Below are 12,610 nucleotides of genomic sequence, written 5' to 3'. Positions count from 1 at the left end.
CAAGCTTTTCCCTTAAATCGCTACCTTTTTAACCTCAGCCCTTCAATCATTAGAGGAATTTTAATTCATCACCTCGACAGAGTGACAAAACTGGAAGAAAAGCGATAAAAGCAATTCGTAGATCGCTAACGACTGGCTGTGGTTCCCCTGAAAGATACTGAATTATCGGCCGCGCAAAATAAATACTTTGCGCGTTAAAATATCGACTGCGCACAGATTTAAGGTTAGGATATAATAAATGCCTGATTAACAGTTATCAATATTTATTTACTCAGCGAACGGTACTTTACTTTACTGGACGTGAAACGGCTGCGTTATAACATCGAAATCATAAAATATTATATAAAAGGTTAATATAAAAAGTTTGCGAAATGGTTACCTATGCGTGAAATAACGTGGCAAATGCGGAAATAAAGAAAGAGACGGAAAGGAACGTAATATAGAAAGTTTTATAAGGTAACTCTTCGCAAGGTAGAGAAAATGATCGTTTCACCTTATAAAGGAGAATTTACAAGTAACAAGTTGGAAGTTCCATAATGGAGTGCTTTTTTTTTTTTTACTGAGAATTGCAGTACGCAGATAGTCGGGAAGTTTTTTATGGTCCAAATAGAGGGAGCCACTTAAGGGCAATACTTGAGGAAGCTTGAGTGCCTTTAAGAGACGCGATTATTTCCAGTTAAGGGAAGAATATAGGGGCCGATTCGCCATCCCAGGCACTCAAACGTCTGATCTAAAAGCATATAAGACTCCAACGACAGGAGAACTACAAAGTTGAGCGCTCGATAGGCTGCTAAGTAGCACTGTGCTAGTAGCAGCGCACTTATCTCGAAGCAAATGGAGTTGCAGTTACTGATTTTCATTGAAATGAAAAAAGAAAGTAAGAAAGGAACAACTAAAAAATAAAAATTAATCCAAGATAAGAAGGTATCGGGATTGTAAAATTTTTGAGCCGTGTCATTTTTCACGGAAAGCTAAAGAGGACGATTTTTCACGGAAACGAACGATTTTGAAAATTTGGCCTCGAGAACGAGGGTTTGGCCAACGAACGTTTCAACTGTGGAAACTGTACACGATCACGGTCGGAAAATAAAAGTTATTCGATAATAATTCGATACTCGCGATTCAAATGTGCACAGAGTAAACCACAGAGTAGGTTAAGAGTAGCAAATGTAGAAAAAGCACGTGGTCAAAATTAACGAGGATGTGACACATCAACAGGTTGAACGAAATTTGTTGCGTCTCATTTCCGTGAGAGAAGACCCAGATTTTCCGCCTCGACGAGCTCAAAAACCACTAAAATCTGTCATTCTGGCCGAATATTTTTCAGTCCGGGTACTATACTCGAGCTTTAAAACCAACGATTCGTAACATCAGTGTTGCGTTACACATACAGAAGCAAAATATTGTTGGCTCGAGCGAGGTTGGAGTGGAATTTCTTGGATCAGATTTCTCAGATTTCCCTTGTGAGGAAAATGGAATTAAGTTTCACGTTAATTAATGAACATTCCTGGTAAAGAGTGCTAGGTAATTGGAAAATAAACTCGGACGAGTGGAAGATTTACTTGGGGAATAAATTAAATTAAGTTCCGATTAAATAACGGGATAAGAAAATATCAATTTGTCTAAAGTTTGAATGAAGAAATTCTCGGAAAATATCTTTTATTACGCGAAGCAATCAAATATGAGAAAGTTTTGCAGAATAATTTTTTCGCACTAATTGGTTTAAATAGTATTGAGGTTAGGTTGGGATCAGGTTGAGGTTAGGTTGGGGTTGGCAACTAAGTGATTGCGGATTTTGTCATTAAGTGGTATTGACAAAATCCGCAATCACTTAGTTGCCAACCTAATTGTACGAACCGGAACCGGGTCCGAGGTATTACGTGTCGGATGGACAAAACGAAAAGGCTATTCTTCCGGTGGAAGGAAAGAAAAGAAGAGAAAAAGACGAGAAGATCGTCGACGCGAATGTTTCGTGACGACAAGCTATTAATTTGCGGTGCACGTTAATCGTGGTTTGTTCCTTGGAATGATCATTACGTTTCGTTACAATGTAGGTAAATCAGGTTCGATAAAACATTTGATTAACACATTGATGGTTGAAAGTAACATCTATGAGGAATTTTATAATTTTATAATATTTAATTTTAACTTAGAATATTCTTTTTTTGTTTTTTTAAAGTTTCTGAATGTTCCAATTTTTCAAACCATTGATTTTATATCTTTTCGTATCTTGGAGTTTTTAATTTTCAAAATTCCGACACTGGGAGTTTGGGGTTGACAAGTTTTCAATTTCACGAGACCCCAAAAGTTTCACGGAAATGGAATTCTCGAATTTTAGATTCTTCAATTTTCGAAGCCCGCGGAAAGAAAAATTTGTTAATTTTGAGATTCAACAATTTTCAAATTTCTATTACGCTTCCAAATCGCGAAATTTCCGCCTGAATATTTCGGCCTTGCGGAATAAACTTCTCAGAATCTCAAACATTCAACGACTGAGAAATTCTCAAATTAGCAAATCGGAAGAATTTTCAGCTTCGAAATCGTCGTACGTTCGCTGCTTGAAACCTGCAGCTTCTTTTCCAAAATCGAAACAAAGTTTCGAGAATTGCCACCAGTTTCGAAATTCCCACTCTTTCAATTTTCCAATTGTGAAAGTTTTTCAATTTCGTAATGTCACGTTTCTGCGTTTTCCATTTCCTTTACGACTCTGCTGCCCTTTGCCAGCCTTCTGCTTCTTTAAAATTTACATAAAATACATAAAGACGTACGAGGATACGTAAAGATTCGCAATACGTCGAGTATACTCGTCGAGCATTTGCTAGACGAGAGTAATATCTGTTTAGAAACCAATTTATCATCCATTTGACAAAATTAATGAAAATACGAATTTTTTGGGCTGGCAAATAAGTCGGTGCGGCCGCTCACGATAGCAACAATGACGGTGCGGCCGATCGAGCTGGCAACTATGTCGGTGCGGCCGATCGAGCTGACAACTATGTCAGTGAGGCCGCTCGAGCTGGCAACTATGTCGGTGCGGCCGATCGAGCTGACAACTATGTCAGTGAGGCCGCTCGAGCTGGCAACTATGTCGGTGCGGCCGATCGAGCTGACAACTATGTCAGTGAGGCCGCTCGAGCTGGCAACTATGTCGGTGCGGCCGATCGAGATGGCAACTAAGTCGGTGCGGGTCATATGATCTGGCAACTAAGTGAGTGTGGGTTTTGTCAATACCAACTAATGACAAAATCCGCATTCCTTAGTTGCAAAACCATTAATAAACTTCGAAATAAATATGCCTTGCCACCATCACGAAGCATCGGTATTTATCAAAATCTAGAAAATCTAGCACTGCGAGTAGCGACGAATATTAATCGAAACTTACGTAGAAACTTGCGGCCGCTTATGAAAACGGAAAAACAAAGGAATACATTAAGTTTCCTCGTGGCTTGTTTGAAATTCAACCGTCAGCGGGCAATAACGAAGCGCGGAATATTAAAACTCTGGCGTAACAAACTCGGACATCAATCTCGCCGTAACACCATTCCTCTTATTTTCCGAAAAATAAAAGGGGAAAAAAGAGAAGAAAAATAAGAGAATGGTATCCCTTCAGGAAATGGCTGAAAAATCGTTCTCGCTGATCTATTCGGTCACGAAGCAAGAGATAAGCTTTATCTTTGATCATTCCTTAAATCATGCGGAAATAAAAGTGGAAAATTCAAGCGATTAAAAAATAAAATAAAAGAGAGGGAAGAGAAGGAAGATAGAAAAAGGAGAGATCCGCGATTTTTCTGTGTGCTGTGTTGCGTGCATCGATTGCGTCTATTCATTCAGATTCACAAATCTCGCGAACATGGAATCGACATTTGGTCAGGGGAAAAATTTGATCTCTAGTCCACCGTGGGAGAGGAACAAAACGTTGGCCAACCTGTCGTTTCAAATTTACGACCCACGATATTTTACAGTCGTTCTGAAAATAGTTACAACACAGATCTGGCCACCTGGAGGCCGGTTTGTGGCTCGTGATATTTATAGCGATCGTTAAGACCCACGGTTCATATGGATGATCTTTTACATCACTTTGTAAAATTTGCACACGTGTCGACTATAAATTGCAAGAGACTGGGAAAATTAGATCGAACCAGTTACTTCTTCCTTCATATACAGAGATACTTTATTTGAGATGAAACTATTGGGTTGGCAACTAAGTGATTGCGGATTTTATCATTAGGTGGTATTAACAAAATCCGCAATCACTCAGTTGCCAACTCAATATGTGAAAATTGTAATTGAAGAATCTCTGTGTTAGGAATAGCATCATTTATCTGAGCCATCTATCGATCGTAGGACCTGTAGAACTTTCGTACAGTTGTTGAACTTTGTAGGTCCAGAGCCTCTCAGGATTCATTAGTTTATGACAAATGCCAAGTGTAAAGATTGACGTAATTGGTCTTTTATTCTCTCCGCTTGTTATATCCAGAGTGGTTTCTAAAATGTTCAAGATTTAATTGCCACATTTTGGATACTTGGTCTTGAACCTTAGATCCCAAATTTTAGGTCCTAAACTCTAGATCGTAATTCTGATCTCAGGGATCAGATCGCAATCGCGAAACAGCCCACTTTCTCTCATTGTCTCTAACAGCTCATAAAATCAGCTAATAAGAAAATCACTAATCAGCTCATAAAATTATCTAATATTACAAGGACACTTGGTCTTTATAATAACTACAGTGATGGACAAAGAAAAATTAAAAATCGATGCTGCACGAGTGCCTGAACTACATTGGACCAGCTATATTGGTAGCCTGTTCTCAAGTAAATGTTACATTCGTTTATTACTCTTTTCAAGTATAATTCGATTTTGTAAAATTATGATACCTCTTCGTACCATCTATCTCTTAAACTTTTCTTTCTCCGCCATTATGTATCACTAGCCAATAGCCTATCCATTATCCAGCATCACGCATAAGCTTACGCCAAACTTACAGCCAATTCTTTATCTCGTAGATTACATACTTCCATCGAGTGAAACATTAAGCACAACCGTCAATCACTCGAACATGATCGAAAACTAGTTGGAAACTCGCTTCAACAACTCGCACCGGTGCCTACGAAAGTCTCATCAGTTTCGATCGGCGTTCACAGGTCGACTCCCATGAGAAGTCGGCCAAATAACTTCGCTCGTTCTTCCAGCAAGTCTCTCCACCTCATAGATACCTACGATTCCGCGAAACTATAGTACAATTGATTGACAATGGATACACTCATCATTTTTGTCATAAAATAGTCACTCCACATCGGAGCCAAATTCCAAGTGCAGCAAAGATTATTTAAAGGTAGAACACATCTTGATGGGGTTAGGTTAAGTTTCGTATCATACTAATATTCGAATGAGTGATTGTCCAAAACCTAGGCTCGAGGATCAAGGCTGAGTATGCATGATTTTGAACGTAATGCCAAAAGCTGAAGGAATTCACGAAAGTTCTACGGCTTTGAATTTAGCTCATATAGGTTAGGTTTCTACGAACAACAAGTGGTTTAGGATAGATTCCATACTCTCGATAACATACACTGTAAAGTCTCACAAATCCTATGGTGTTTGAAATCTCGGATTAATGCAACACGTATCAATTTACACAGCTCAACAGCTCACGACACCTGATACCCACTATCTGGATTAACACTACTAATCCTAACCTTAAAATCGCTGATTCTGCTGCCGAAACAAAGGCACTACGCGCAGTAAGTGATACTTTTCTGACAAAAATGATAAGATAAGTAATATAGTGACAATCCTTTTCTATTACAGAAAGAATTGTCTGTTCCACTTTAAACTGCCGTTTAAAGAGTGCAGCGATTCAAAAATTGCTTTAACCTATATTCGATAGTAAGATCCTTTTGTACGAACCTAACCCAAACCTTTAGAATCGAAAGACCTGTATCTAGATTGCAATAATTGGTTGCTACATTATCTTTCGAACTTAAGAAAGGGAGAAATTATGTTAAAATAAGGAATTATTATAAACAATTCTAGAAACAGAAATGATCAATAACCTTAAAAGAAAAAAAATTACAAGTAATTCTAAAACGTGAGGTTATTAATAATCCTAAATGATAAGAAGTAATTCCCAAAAAAAATTATCAATGGCCCTAAAAGATAAACAGTTACAGAGGACTCTTCTCTTCTCTTCTCTTCGAGACATAAAATAAACACGCGTCGTCGTTTCGAGAGCCGTAGCGGAAGACAGCTGAAATGGATCGAACACGATCCCGAATCGTCTTCGACGGGGACGTATTCACGCGTGGCTGCAACCTGCACGAATGCATGCGCAATATCTGCCGTCTGGTGCACATAGAATCGCGAACAATATCGTCTGCTGCATGGAAATGAGGAGAAATCCGATTAGATCCGGCTGTTGCGTCTTATGAACACCAATCTCTGGATTATTCGTCCTCATATTGCGTTTCCGGGCCCAAGCTACCAACTATCCTAACCTCTACTCAACGAATTTAGGACGGTTGACAAGAGTGGAGGAAAGTTTTGAGCGCGGAGCAAAGTGGCTTACCGATTCGTCGAGTGCACTGCTTGATAATATCCTTGTTTTCGATCGTATCAAGAAAATGGAATTGGTGGAGTCGTGTAAATGATATCTCGTAACTACGCTTTGCACCCTTAACCTGCCCCTTTATTGTTTCTTTATTTGATTTTGTTTGTTCATTGTGACAACTGGTTAAGAAAGTCAGGAATAGGTTAAGAAAAAGGTTAGGGGGATAGAAAAGAGGTTAAGGAAAAGGTTAAGAAAAGGAAAGAATCTTTCCTGGTGACTCGCATTGAAATTGTCTTTTGTTTTTTGGAATTGTTGTTTTAGAGAGGTTAGGATTGAAATCGAAGTAAGTTTCAATTAGTTCAATTGGACTAGGTATAAAAGTTCATTTTTGAGGTTAGGTACCACTACTGTAAAACTAATAGCGTCGATACTGTTAGGATAATATACAGGGTGATTAAAACATTTCGATCCACTTTTGAGAAAGATAGTTATCAGAAATGAATCGACGCTTTATAATCATCTTCTATATGAAACGACAATTTGTTCACATGTTAAAATTATCAAGTTTAAGTTTTAGTCTGCCACAGTGAAACCTTTTGACTTTCACAGGTTTATTCTGGAGGAAACATGGCAAGTTCAATACGGTACGCCTCACAAATCCATGGATAATCCGGAAGTGGCAAGGTCATGGAACTCTACACCACCGGAAAGCGTTACCGAAGACTATCCAAGACGGAATCGTACGGCTTATAATATCCAGACCGATTTCCAGATTCACGTGTTACCTTCGAGCCACGTAATCCTGGTATTAAGTCTGGTTTCCAACAATTAAGCTACGTGTCCGCCTGTTGTGCAGTTCGATGGATTAAGGAGCTCGATAATTAAGTGTTTTCCTGGCAAAATTTACGCTCCATTTATCTCATTGGTCGGGAAATACGACTCACCTAACGGAACCATTAATTTTCCTCTCTTTTCCATTCTGGAAAAAGTGCGGCAAATTTAAAACGATATACGTCGACAGTTGTTTAACATAATTAATAATTAAAAAATAAAAATGTTACAAATCTTGTTAAATTCAAAAGTCCAAGTGAATACCCATCGCACACCCATATTAATATTCGAATTAACGATATTCGATTGACGATCGATATTTTTAATTGAACGATTGACCCACTTCTCACCAAGATTTCCAAGTATTTGTAAATTATTAACATCATATATCAAACCCACGACAATGTTTTGCAATTAATTTCTTTCAATCATAAAAATTGATCAAATTAAAAATCATAACGAATTTGATGTCTAACAGTGCTTTAGTAGAATCAGTGGAACTATTGGAATAAGACAGATGTGTAACGTGGTCAGACACGTTAAAGATCGGATGTAGAAATTCTCGTGGAAGTTGAACATTAATATCGCGAGGAATTCTCTTACGAAAGGAATGCTATTTATTTAAATTTAGGATTATTTTAAACGCAACAAATGTTGAAAGTTTATCAACTAAAATGCGAAATGTAATAATTCATATAAATACATTCGTTGATGATGGATTTGTGGAGATTTAAAGACAAATCGGATAATTAGCTGGCACTTTATAATAAATTAATTTTATGATTTTAATATTTTAGTCGTTTCTGAATGTGCTTGGTGAATGGACTGTTCAGTGGAGTAGGGAGATTAATATGAAGGAGATGTTTCTTTTGTCGAGTAAAATCGACGAGGCGACGCGAGTTCACCGAGATTCCGGAAATTCTGCAAATTGTTTCCACCCTCGCGAATTTCGTGTATGCCGAGCCAACTAAGAATATGGTTGACCAGAAATTCGGAATTGTCCTGACATGGTAATCGTCGATTATAATTTATGCGAATATCCGGACTGAAACTATCGCAATGTTCGATATGTTCCAAAGCAAATTGCTTTGCGTTTCATTTATTTTCTCTTTTCTAACGTGCTGATTCACGAAAAGTTATGAGAAATTGTAGCGAAGCTTCTTCTTCCGGTAACAATTTTACTGAAATTTTAAGTGAAATTCTCGTCTCATATTGGACTTTTTTCGAGTATGTGAAGGGAGTTTGAATGAGCTTCGGGGATTTAAGAGCGTTGACGGAGCATCAAAGTGGCAGGATCTCATCGGAGATCTATGCAAGACGACGAGGAAAGTAACGGAGTCGAACAGTCATGTCACGGACCAATAGCTTACAGCCGATGCTAATTTTGCGCTTGAACTGCAAGCTACGTGCATCGAAGTTAGATGAAACGATCGCTTATGATCGTGTTCTTAGATTTGCGCTGGAATATTTCATCGATCGACTCCTCGAAAGCTGTTCTCACAGAGTGCAACCGTAATATCTTAATCTAAATTTAAGCCAATTCTGATCGAAGACTAATTTCAAACCAAATTTGTCATCAAACGCGATTAGCTATAATATGTTGTCACAGAAAAAATAAATAGACAGATACAAAACGACTAAAAGGTAGTTCAACATTTCTATTTGAAATGGAAAAATGGAAATATAAATCAATATATATATATAATCAGACGTAAAATATTTTCAATATGATGACGACAAATAAACGTAGTATTATGTTAAACATATTGTTTAGATTGTTAAGCAGCATCCGAGATTTGAGTTTAATTTAAGAATTTAACATGTTTCGGAATACTTCAACATACTTTAACATAGTCAGTATAATCCAATGTACTTCAGTTTATTCAAACACAGTCCAACATATTTCAACACACTCGAATACATCTCAAAGATTGTTTCATTATACTTATATTTGAGCATAGTAACCCAATCACAGAACACATCAGCCGCTTAATTTACCTTAACAAATATAGATTAATATTGCAATACCACCAGTAAACAAATTTATTCCAACATAACAGCCGGTAATTAAACGCGTTCAAACATAGTGCAACATATGCCCAGGCAGTCTAACACGTCTCAATTTATTCCAACTTATTACAATACAGTTCAACTCACTGCGACAATCTACAAAAGTCAACAACGCTATAACCGATCTGACTTTGCTTCAACATAATACGACTTACTGCGATCTACTAAAATCTAGTCTCGTATGACACATCTTAATTTTCTTCCAATATGTGTGAACCTATCTGATCTCGTTCTAACATAATGCAAGCCAGCCGAATCTATGAAAATGTAACACACGTCAACATAGACCACGCAATATGGCAGCCGAGCCGAACACTAAACACTGTCAACCAGAATCCGGAAATTGCAAACACAGAGGAACCGCTCGAAACCAATTAGGCTTGTCGACCGCAACAAGCTAAAATACAAAGCAGCAGCGATTAGAATATTCATGGTGGCTCCTTAACAAGGCGATTCCCTGGGGGACAGGCGACGGGTGAAAACGCCGCCATACAACCGATCACGTTAAACAATTCAATTGGTCCCGGGGCTGGTCTTTATTATCGAGCAGATATCGGGCAGACAAAGCAAATGCTGACCGACGCGACACTCGGTCCACCTGGCTGGCCAATAAACATTTCACGCTACATCGTATCTGTACGATCGGTCCCAGAAGGATTTCCGCTTCGCCACCGCTTTATCCACTTCGCCGCAACCCCTCCGTACTGAATACTTCACAGTTCAGAGGAATTCGTACTGTGGTCACGTGGACCGCTCGTTATCCGAGAATTCGAGCGAACGGCTGTAAATCGTCGAGATCTCACGTATCGGTTTCGTTGGTTACGTAAGGATTTCCCGGTGTGAATTTTCGTGGTGAATGGGGTGTTGTCGATTTAGGGGTGTATCGGCCACGAAATTTTCGATAGAGGGTTGCAAAGGACGTTGAAGGGGCGATGCGGCAGCAAGCAATCGGGTTTGCTTTTATCGACCACTCGCGTCAGCTTTTACTGATCTGGAAGGTTTGACGATGTATCGTGTGCCTTGAAAGCGTGACAGTTTTGATTTGTCGAAAAAGCCTTGAACGAGAGAGACAGGAAGAGGAATGTCGGTTTTGATTTTATCCATCAAAACGGTCGCTTTGACTAAGGTAAAATGTTTGACGCTGTATCGTGTAGTTTGAGCGTGTGTCGTGTAGTTTGAGCGTGTGTCGTGTAGTTTGAGCGTGTGTCGTGTAGTTTGAACGTGTTTCTTGTAGTTCGAGCGTGTGTCAGTCTTGGTGTGTACTTCAAGAGGATTGTTTAGGGCGAGATTTGATGTCTTCGACAGAAGTTATAATCACTGGTATTAGATTTAATCGAATCGGAATGTTTGACGTTGTATTGGATGGTTTGAGGTGGTCTCATACCAGTGAAATTAATTTATCGAAAATATCGCGCCCCTCTAAATCGTATAATCCAAATCATAGAATCATTTATCTTCACTACACGGTACATTTCCCTTCAAAAAGAAGAAAAGAAAAAATTCCTGAATAAATTGTGTCTCGATAACCGAGATTGAACTATTTCCAAACTATTCTCCAAACTATTCTCCAAACTATTCTCTAAACTATTACAAACTACTTCCAAACCCCAGAGGTATAGAATATCAAGTACCAAGTGTTTTCTAAGATAATAATCGCGGAATAATTCAGTGTGCTTTAAGAAACGGACAAAGTACACGAGTACTTCACAGGAGGAAATTTCGCGGGAAAAACGCGGTTGGAATTATTTCATGCCCCATTTCCCGTTGCCATAATTCGGGGATCGCAGTTGTAGAAGGATCAGTGAACCATGCGCGCCATTTCCTTCCTTCTTGGCCGGTTCCCACGGCTCCCATAAACACAAATCGTCCACTACTAAACGCCTGGATAAAATCGCGGGGAAGAAATGTCCCTGGATATAAGTGTCGGTCGTGTCTGACTGGTCACGGTCTTTTCTACTTGCAACGTCGCCTTTGAACAACCTCGCCTACTTCCACCTAGTAAACCTTCCCTTCTTCTTCTTCTTCTTTTTGTTTTTCGCCTTTTGTTTTTTCTCCCTGTATTCTTCTAGCTTCTCACGCGGATTTGGCTAATTAAAAGAGATAATTGAACGAAGAACGGCTAATTAGGAAGCAAACAGGAGAGTGCAGTTTGTCTGGAAGTTGCCTAGTAAGCTTTCCCGTGGTTTCTCAAGCGTTTGTTTATCCTCGAGTTTAATGCAAATTTGCATTAGAATCGCCAGAGCAAAATTCTCATTCTACCCACTATCATCCTCCATCACATTGGGAAACTAAGAAATTTGGCAGTTTGGAAGCTGAATGATCAGAAAGTGAATACGTGGTCTAAATTACCGCCAGACATCCATAAACTTAGCAGATTCGTTAACGACCCGATTCTACTTCCTTTCGTCCCGTTTCATCTCCGTACGCGCGCGAAAAGCCATCAGGCAGGTGCATTTCAATAGGGATGCAGGTACTAAAGGTTCATAACGCTGATAATTTAATCGGCGTTTCGCGTGAAAATGCTGCCAAACGAAGTTCCACTAAATTAACCACGAGAGTGCTTCAAGTACCGAATAAACCGATCGCTTATCTGCAAACTACCACAGAGCCAGCGGCTGTGTTTCCGTATGTGAACGCACAAATAATCGAACGACAGGCTAAAATGGCGAACACATACGATTAACGGTGATTAATGTTAGGATAATAAGCAATTCTCAAACACTTCGTGTCAGGTAATCGAATTTATTTCATCTAGAATTAAAGTTACTGTCCAGATAGATGAATAGGCGTTGCGGTTGTCCGTAGTTGTATAAACAATAATTACGTTGCCCTGTCACCGATAAGTAACGATTAATGAGTGGGTAAATAATGAATCGGGAAATTGAAACAGGATTTCAGCCAGTGTGTCATCCTTTCGTTACATTTCCAATTAGCGAGAGTAATTAACGGCCGCTCTTTACACGAACCACCAAATCATTAAATTTTAGGTGTAAATTGCCTTTTTAACTGTTGCCAAACAGACAGTGAATTATTGCCTGGAAGGTCGAATCTTTTATCTCATAGCGAAAAGATTAAACGAAAACAAATTTTTATCTCTCTACGACAACGAAATTCATTGAGAAAGTTACATATTGCAGTAGATGCAACTTAGGAAGAATTCAGCA

Source organism: Bombus bifarius, unplaced genomic scaffold, assembly GCF_011952205.1.
Source record: "Bombus bifarius isolate JDL3187 unplaced genomic scaffold, Bbif_JDL3187 scf7180000009200, whole genome shotgun sequence".
In the NCBI taxonomy this organism is placed as follows: Eukaryota; Metazoa; Arthropoda; class Insecta; order Hymenoptera; family Apidae; genus Bombus; species Bombus bifarius.
Note: the sequence above shows the minus strand (reverse complement) of the source record.